The sequence below is a fragment of the Scylla paramamosain genome, chromosome 28, assembly GCF_035594125.1.
Source record: "Scylla paramamosain isolate STU-SP2022 chromosome 28, ASM3559412v1, whole genome shotgun sequence".
Taxonomy (NCBI): domain Eukaryota; kingdom Metazoa; phylum Arthropoda; class Malacostraca; order Decapoda; family Portunidae; genus Scylla; species Scylla paramamosain.
Window position 1 is genome coordinate 12,047,251 of NC_087178.1, and position 10,000 is coordinate 12,057,250.

At 38.2% G+C, this 10,000-nt stretch overlaps 1 protein-coding gene and 1 long non-coding RNA gene across 2 annotated transcripts in view; one reads left to right on the top strand and one right to left on the bottom strand.

Moving 5' to 3' along the window:
- The window catches only part of LOC135115126 (uncharacterized), a 127,378-nt gene that overhangs the window by 115,323 nt on the left and 2,055 nt on the right, over positions 1 to 10,000 (bottom strand). The window lies entirely within an intron of this gene.
- LOC135115125 (uncharacterized) lies at positions 4,111 to 5,994 on the top strand. Its single transcript, XR_010275826.1, has 3 exons — positions 4,111 to 4,292; positions 5,056 to 5,210; positions 5,252 to 5,994. It is a non-coding gene; the product is annotated as an uncharacterized LOC135115125 (long non-coding RNA).

A 10,000-nucleotide genomic window follows, 5' to 3' on the forward strand; every position in this document is an offset into this window, starting at 1 on the left:
GAGAGGGATTGCTGAATAATGTATGAAAGAACAAGAGAGTAGATAAATAAATATATGTGAGAAGAAAGATATTAATAACAGATAAATGAAAACAAAATTAAATTGGTTAACTTCCCAGCCACCACCACCACCACCATGTCACCGCCACCAGCTTGAACTGCAGTCAAAGAGAGCGCCATACATATGTTTAATTTTTGGAAGGGCGAATACTGGTGATTTTTTTTTTTTTTTTTTTTTTTTTACCTCACTAGACTAGAAGATTCTCGCGGCTTCCTGACAACGAGGTTTTCCCTATCTGCCAAAATACTAGTTGATTATCGACTTATAGTTCATTTGCTGATATGATCCTCACTCTATATAACTCTCTGTTTCATCTCCTTTTGAAATATTGCATTCAAGCATGGTGATCAGCTCGAAGCATGTAAACAAACTCTGAGCCCACCGCACCGCTGCCTACGCCTGTGTGTACACTGTACTGTACATGCCGCTCTGTGATGCACAAGAGAGAGCTGTATCCTGGAGGGAAGGAGGAGGGATACCCAATGGGGGGAACCCAATCCCTGATATGTTCGTGGCAGAAACTGGAGAGGGCAGCACCGTCAACGCACAGCTCGAAGCATGTAAACTAAACCCGAGCCCATCACAATGCTGCCCACGCCTGTGTTCGTACATACATGCTGCTCTGTGATGCCTCTCGCCTCTGTTGCTGTGTGGGGCAAGAAAAGCCGTACACTCCCATGGGCTCAGCTGTATTGATTCCTCTGGGATGCCAGACGGTAGGATTTTTTTTTTTTTTTTTGGGGGGGGGGATATTTTGGTCATTAGCAGAAAATACAAGCGTCTTGAAGCAAGTAATTACTGAGCTGATGCTGCCAGCCACTACTATTGCTTTTTTTTTTTTTTTTTTATGTAGGAAGGATACTGGCCAAGGGCAACAAAAATCTAATAAAAAAAAATGCCCACTGAAATGCCAGTCCCATAAAAGGGTCAAAACAGTGGTCAAAAATTGGTGGATAAGTGTCTTGAAACCTCCCTCTTGAAGGAATTCAAGTCATAGGAAGGTGGAAATACAGAAGAAGGCAGGGAGTTCCAGAGTTTACCAGAGATGAATAAGATACCGTGGTGTGTGTAATATTGCATATAACAGGAACGTCTTACATGGCAAGATATCTAGCATGTTCAAATAATTTCAAGTAAAATGTGGTGTGAAATACGAGTACAGAGCACCAGGTAAATGTCCAATCTTACTGAGGCAGGATGGAAGTACTTTGTGTATATTATTGATTCGTGTTGTATGTGACTGTGTATGATTGGCATTACATGAATAAGCAAACCTGGGATGTGGCAGCTGGTGTCAATATATGTGCGTACCCTAGGGTTGCCATACGTCCGGATTTTCCCGGACATATCCGGAAATCAGATAACGAAATCTGCGTCCGGGGGGATTTTTGAAAATCCCTCAAATGTCCGGAATTTCACCTTCCATCATTACTAACTGTTAAAAAATCACAATTATTAAATTTCCTTGCGTTGAAATGATGAGAGAGAGAGAGAGAGAGAGAGAGAGAGAGAGAGAGAGAGAGAGAGAGAGGTTCACCGAGTGGCAGCTGCTTTGGTTTGATTTCGGTCAAGACTCTGACGTGTATGAGTCCTGTATGAAGTCGGTGCTCGCAGCCTTCCCAACGCCGCCTCACTTGACGTCGCGCTCGCGCCCCAGTCTTTCACCAGCTCTGATAGGGGTCAGTTTGGATTACTGTTTGCGGCCTTGTGACCTCGTCATTACAACTATTACTTGTTCTTGTCAAGATGCCCAAACGAAAGTGTAAATTCACTGCAGAGATGCAGAACAAACTCCCGTGCTTCAAAAAAAGGCAGGGATGAGTGGGAAGCCGAGTGTTTGGTGTGTAAACCAGGAACATTTGTCTCACTGGCACATAAAGGCATTAATGACTTACAGTCACATGTGAGCTCTGAGAAACATAAGAGAGCAGTGCAAGAAGAGGGTTCATCAATGAAGATGACACATTATTTTGTTAAACCAGGAAGTGAAGCTGAAGATGTTAGTGCTGCAGAAGCTGCTTATACATTTCACACTGTCAAACATCACGCTAGTTTCTTATCCATGGATTGTTCATCTGTTTTGCTGAAAAAAAAAAAAAAAACTTTTCCTGATTCAGGTGGCAAGAAAGTTTTCTAGTGCTTGAACAAAGACAGCAGCTATTATAAAAGCTGTGCTTGCACCTCATTCTGTTGATGTTGCCTTAAAAAGCCTAAAAGAAAATGAAGTAGTATACTGTGGAATTGCTACAGATGGTAGTAATCACGATGCATTAAAGCTGTTTCCTGTAATTATTCAGTACTTTGGAAAAATGGTGGTTTACAGTCAGAACTGATTGAGTTTAAGAACACCCCAAATGAGACTGCAGACACTATTGCCAAATATGTGAAAGAAACCCTAGATAAACATGGGCTTACTAAAAAGTGTGTGGCATTTACAGGTGACAACTGCAATACAATGTTTGGAGGATTCGAACGTAACGAAGGGAATAATGTGTTTGCAAATCTGAAGATGTTGGAAAAGTCATTGATTGGAGTAGGTTGCCCAGCACATATTCTGAATAACTGTGTTCATCATGGAGCAGAAAGAATGGATATTGATATTTAAAATATTATCAATAAGATTTATCAGCATTTTCATATCTACACAGTTCGCTCTGAAAAACTAAAGGAGTATTGTGAATTTGCTGAGGTTGAGTACAGGAAGCTTCTCTCTCATAGTAAGTCGTTGGCTGTCACTATTTCCTGTCATCACAAGGCTGATAGAGATGTTTCCTGCTCTTAAGTCCTTTCTTTCACAAGAGCAACCACCAACAGTAATAAAAAAATTCTTTGAAAATGAAATGAGTGAGATTTACCTCTGGCACATGCACTCTTTAATGGCTGTATTTCACACACACGTTCAAACAATTGAAAAGGAAAGTAACTCTGTTGTAGAAGTGCTGACAAATTTGGAGTCTGTGTGTAAAGTACTTGCACAAAGAAAGAACCAGCATTTCATGTCTTTAAAAGTTAAAGGACTAATTACTCAGAAGCACACAGAAGGAAAAGAAGAAGAGTGTAACAGGTTCTGTGTTGAAGTAGTTAACTTGTACAACAGATGCTCAGAGTACTTAGCTAAGTGGATGAAACCACTGGAAGAGTTCTCTTGTTTCAAGTGGATGGTCTTGAGTGAAATGCCAAACTGGACTGATGTGGAACCTTGTGTTGTATACTTGATAGACAAGGGAATAGAGCTTGATGATGTAAAGTGCTTTGACCAAGTTTGTAACTTGAGGCAGTTTGTAGAAAGGAACAAGAATGATGAAGACTTCAGTAAATTACCAGCACATAAAAAATGGACCAGATACTTTGAAGCATCAAAGAATATTGAATGCCACTCAGAACTGCTCAGAATTGCACAATTCTTTTTTGCTGTAACATCCCACAATGCTAATGTGGAGCGAGTCTTTTCGCTGATGCAAAGTCAGCGGACGAAGGAAAGGAACAAGCTGAGTGTTGATACAATGAAAGGTATTCTGACTGTACAGTACAACTACTGAGAGACCTCTTGCGTTGACTTCCTCAACTTTTTAAAGTCCAACAAGGAACTACTTAAAAATATAAGATCTACAGAAAAATATGTATCGGCACATCAAGCAACACACGCAGTGGTTGAAGAAGAGTTAGAAGACACCAACTAAGCTAAGTGGAAAAATGGAATTCAAGATTATCAGCCATATGCAAAGGTAAATAAGTTGAGTTTCTTTTAATTAATTTACATGTTTTCCAGTATCATATCAGGACCATAATCAGGTGTTAGTGAAGGTGTCCGGAATTTTGATAGTTCATATATGGCAACCTTAGTGTACCCCAACATAGCCCATGAGTGGGTAAAACTATTTCTGGGCATCTGTCTGGCTGCAAATTCTTTTCCCTTACTGGTTCTTGAAATATGAATATGAACCAAGTTTTCATTATTTATTAATCTTATAGAAAATATTTTCATTATACTTTCAGAATTTAAGTAAGAATTTAAAAACTTAAATATGATTCCAGGTGATTGCTGTGGCTCCAAGTCTTGGGAAAACCATGAGTGGAGCACAAGCAGTCTGTCCACACTGAAAATTTTGAGCTCAAGCATACCAGCAGCACAACACATCTGCTGAACAATGCAGCTCCAATTCCTGCAGATAAACGAACTTCAGGCACATACCACAGAGCATTTCTGTGACTACACAACTGTGTTATAACTGGTAATGTTTAATTTAGTTGTGATAAATGTGGTTAAATGACATTCATGATGAAGTAGTTTTTAAACAACAGATCCTAAATATTGATTAATAACATTCACAACCTTATTGAAGCCTATATACTGTATGTACTCTATTACATTATATGATGAGCTTTCATTTCAGTATATACATATTTGCTAGCAGATACCATTCAGCAATCTCATAATTCCAACTATTATCTAACCCATTTTCTAAGAACATAAGAAAATAAGGGAATGTGCAAGAAGCCGTCAGGGCTACACATAGCAGTCCCTGTATGAAACATATCTACCTATTTCTACCTATCATCCCCATCCATAAATCTGTCTAATCTTCTTTTCAAGCTCTCTTTTGACTCTGCACAAACAACCTAATTACAGAGCCTACTCCCGTCATCTACCGTTCTGTTTAAGAACCACTTCCTTCCTCTCTTTTAATCTAACTTGATCAAGCTTGAATTAAAAACAGAGGTGGGAAGAAATCATGTGGTTATTTTTTCTCCAAAAAATACATAAATAAATAAAAATAAATAATAATATGAATATAAATATGAATATCAATATAAATATGAATAAATAGAATATAATAAACCAACTTCTGCCTCCACTACTAACAAATCCTATCTTCTTTCACCATTTGTCCATACACAATCATACATTTCTTTATATACTAATATTTCACAATATGTATAACTTAATTTTGTGCAATCCTTGCTTTCCAGTTACCAAAATGCTTCTTTTTACAGACTGAATTGTGGTAAAGTGGCTTACAGCAGGAAAGGAAACACAACCGGCACATCTGAGTCAAGCATGTTAACCGATGTGATGAGCAATGTGAACAAGTATTTTAAGATGTTTTTGGCAAGGAAAAGATGTGGTGGGAATAATGACTGTATATAAGGTTTATAATTACTGTTAATCACAATAATGACTGTATATAAGGTTTATAATTACTGTTAATCACTTACTTGAAGAGGACAGTTGTTGTGGGTATGGGAAAAGTGTAAGATGGCAGAGGTGAGATAGAAAGAGAAAAGTTGTTAACCTATTCTGTTACTAACAGAGGTAATAGCATTACTCAAGAAAATAAATGCATATACTAGTATGCTAATAATGACACAAAGTTATGCTAATATATTCCATATTTCCATATTTACAGGGACACCATCCACACCACCCAAGACAGTCCAGCAATCTGGAAGGAAGACCAGCACAATACCACAGCAATTGATGCAAAGAGCAGCAGATTTCCTGCCTCCCAGGATGTTGTAATTTTTCACTGGACATCAATGATATGCTTTGATTAGTGTGACAGTGGAGGACGAGGAGGAAGAGGAGGAGGCAGCTTGCTGTAGCAGTATATTATCACAGTCCTAAAAGGATTACAGTAAGCACTGCATTTCTCGTTGAGAAACATTTTGTTAGCAGGAGCAACAAACTCTGGCAGTCCTGTAAAGGAAGTTACTTTAAGGCAATATATCTCATGTAATGAGTATCATCAAAGATTTGTTTAATTTTTACCAGGTTTCTGATTCCATCATTGGAGGCAAGGATACTAGTGAACATGACAAAAGTTTGAAACTTGGAAACCATGCATTTTTGTTTGTGATTAAAGAACTGAGAAATGGAAATTTTTTAGGTTATTCCTTTTATCTGGGAAAGACTGATATTATGCAGAGTGTGAGAATGATGACGTTCATTAGGATTAAGACATTGATACTTAAGTAACTGCACTTTTTTTTTCTTCCTCTGACCAAGAGGGAATACAATGTTCTTCTCTTGGAATCTTGACATGTTTGCCGTCAATGGTAAATGGATCCATTTCTCGGATGATTCACCGAAGCTTTTGAAGAGACTCGGTAACACTATTGTGAAGGAGAAAAGTAAAGTACATACAGGGTAATGTAATTAAATGATGAACGTTTAATTTTCAATGATCATCAGCTTAAAAATATGAGACTTGCTCCTAACTGGTAAATTCAACATGTGTAGGATTTTCAAGTAATGAACAGAACAGACACACATTCCATGGTAGGCTTACTGCCACAAGAAGCTGCCCTTATTGCAGTATAGGCATGTATATCAGGTGCATAGATCCTTTTCATTATTGAAATAGTTTAGTTACTCTTCATTTTGATGATGTTTATTGCTAAATCTTGTAAAATTTGCAAGGAATGCAAGAACACCATGGAAACTGTGCCATTCACACACTGTAACAAGACAGCACTTCAGGTGCTGTGGCACAACTGGTCTTTGTTCAGTTCCCTTACCTTAGTTATTAATTACATGAACCATACTTCCTTGACAAGACCACACTTCCTTGACAAGATTAAGACTTGGATTACCCACTGACTTCAGTTCCTAACTCTAAATTTGAAGATACAGTGATGGCATCAGACTACTTCTACCTCAAAATCTTTTCCATGTAACTGATTGTGCCTGAAGAAGATTTTTGAGCCTCATGAATGTCAAATGACAAGGATATTTTGTCAGATACCAGCCATCAGTTAGACAGCAGCAGTGAGGCAGATTAGATTTATGATTTTACGTGGCCTTTTCACTTCCCAATGAGGAAAAAAAGTGTATTTTCTTTACCAGTCATAAGTTTGTGTTGCCTTTGCATGTGTTTCAACAACTAACCAAAAGCTTTAGTTTAATGAAACTTCGAGTATTTTATATCCTTAAATAGGAAATGGGAAGAAATAAACACGAAAAGTTGAATAGTAAATTTGCATACAGTACACAGATATGCCCACAAAATTTCTTTCTAGTTGTTTTTGTTTTTTTCACTGTATTCTTGCAAAAATTCTGCTCTTGTCCTACTGTCTCACTGCATGTCCCATGTCCAAGCTCAGGATGCTGTATTTTATCCTGCATATAATGTTTCATCAGGTTTGTGCTCTTTTTTACAGCATATGCAAAAATTATTTAAATTCTGCATGTTTACTTTGTGGTGACATAAATGCTTCTCTTCTCTGAAATTTTCTTTGGCTAGCTACATGTTATTAACAATATATCTTTAGCTGCCATATGTCCACTGTATATCCTTACTTTAGTGTTGTTGTTGTTGTTGTTGTTGTTGTTGTTTTGTTGTTGTTGTTGTTGCTGTATGCAGTTCAGAGTTGCCATGTCATTTGTCCTGATATGGAAGTCTTTATGTTCTCTGTTAGGTGGTGTAGCCTTGCTATGTTGACTCTGTTACCTCCTGATGTACATTCAAAAAGTCGATATGGGTAGATATTAAGGAAGGATCACAGTTAGCAGTACTGGGAGTAGTGTACAGTCCACCAAACAGTACAAAGGAAATTAACACCTCACTGTGGCAGGAAATAAATAGAGCAGGAAGGTACAGTCTGGTATGTGTGATAGATTTTAATTTTAGGAATATCAACTGGAGCCTGATGGTGGGTAACAAGGAATCAGAGGAATTTCTTAAGGTAACAGAATAATTTTTTAAAACAGGTAGTCGTTGAACCCACAAGGGGGAACAATATTATACTAACAGGAAGAAAGCAGTCATGCAGATAGAGGCTGGAAGGCAGCTAGGTAACAGTGACCATTAGGAAATTAGGTACAAATTAAAATGGGAAGAAACTTTTAGAAGCAAAAACACTATTAAAATACCTGACTTTGGGAGAGGAGTTGACTGGCAACAGATGCAGAGTGAGGTCAGGTCTGGGACAGAGTTGAGAGAGATAAGGCAGGATGAGAGAGGTGAGGTGAGGTATGAGGGTGCAGGACAAGAGGAGGGAAGATGTGTCCAGAAGGGGCTGAGGAGAGAGAGAGAGAGAGGGTGAGATAGATGTATGTTGGAGGGTCAGGTCATACCGAAATGGGAGAAGTGAGGTCGAGGTGAGTAGATGAGGGAGTAGAGAGGATGGAAGGGGCCAAAATGAGGGAATTAGGTGAAGTAAATGTAAATGAGTTGTATAAATATTTTGTAGACAAACTGCATATAGGACAGTTAGCAAACATCCCGTATAGAGCAATAAGATCACAAAAAAAATTACCCTAAATGGATGACTACTAGGTTAAAACATTATACAGGATGGAAGAGAAGTATATATAAGAGATTAAGGGTAGGTGAAGAGGTTTCAGGACCACAATGTAATGAATTAGTTATAAGTCAGGAGGTTACCAAGGGCAATTATGAATTAAAGGTAGCCAGCCAGGTGAAGACGGACCCCAGGGGATTTTATCAGGTATACAGGACGAAGAATAAAGATACTATAGGTCCACTAGAGGCAGCACATGGGGTGCTGGTTAGTTCTGGGGAGAAGATATTAAAATTCTGAATGAGTATTTTTTTACTGTCTTCACCCAGGAAAACATGCAGGATATGCCAAATTGTGAACAGATGTTTAAAGCAGATGAGAATGAGAAGCTGATAGATATTTTCATAACCAAGGAGATAGTGGAACAGGAGATAGATAAGCTAAAAAGTTCAAGACACCAGGACTAGATGAAATATGTGCCAGAGTACTTAAGGAATGCAGAGGTTATTAGTGAGCCATTAGTCTCTGGCTTTAGGAAATCACTTGAGTCAGGTGAGGTACCAGTAATGTGGAGGCAGGCTAATGTAGTACCCATCTTTAAGAAAGGAGTTAAAACTTTACCATCTAATTATAGACCTGTCAGCTTAACTTCAGTTGTGGGTAAAATATTGGAGTCAATAATAGCGAGGAACATAAAGGAGTATTTAGACAAACATAACTTGATAAATCAGTCACAGCACAGCTTCATGAAGGAGAAGTCTTGCCCGACGAACTTGTTAAGTTTTTACAGTAAAGTGTACAAGGCAGTAGATAATGGTGATAGTTACGACAGCTTATATCTGAACTTTAGTAAAGCTTTTGACAAGGTACCCCATCAGAGGCTCCTAAGAAAGGTTAGGGCACACAGGATAGATAGGAAGGTGTTAGGCTGGATAAGGTCATGGCTAAGCGACAGGTGACAAAGAGTTGTAATAAATGGCTCTAAATCCAAGTGAGGTCATGTAATTAGCGGGATGCCACAGGGATCAGTATTAGGGCCACTGTTGTTTTTAATATATATCAATGACTTGGATAGTGGAATTAGTAGTGATCTTAGTAAATTTGCAGGCAAAGATTGGTAGATCAATTATGTCAGAATCAGATGCCATCTACTTGCAGGCAGATTTAGATAGGATGAATGAATGGATGGACAGATGGCAAATGCAGTTTATCAACAAATACAAAGTACTTAGCATAGGTAGAGGAAACCCACACAGTAGGTACACAATAAACAACGAAACTCTGGTAGGTTCAGGGTATGAAAAATATTTAGGAGTTATAGTTAGCTCTGAATTCCGTCTAGGAAAGCAATGCAGAGGGCAGAAACAGGGAAAATAGAATATTTGGATTAATTTTTAGGAGTGTTAAAAGTAGAAAGCCTGAAGTTATAAAATTAAAGTTATATTTGGCGCTGGTCAGACCTCATCTAGACTACACTGTGCAGTTCTGGTCCCCACATTACAGGAAAGATATAGGTCTATTAGAATCAGTACAGAGGAGAATGACTAAAAGGATACAGGGGATGAAGAGTATTCCTTACGATGCAAGATTAAAGTTGTTAAATTTACATTCTTTTAGAGAGACATGGGATAAGAGGGGACCTGATAGAAGTCTTTAAGTGGTATAAGGGTTATAACAAGGAGGATGTAAGCAAAAT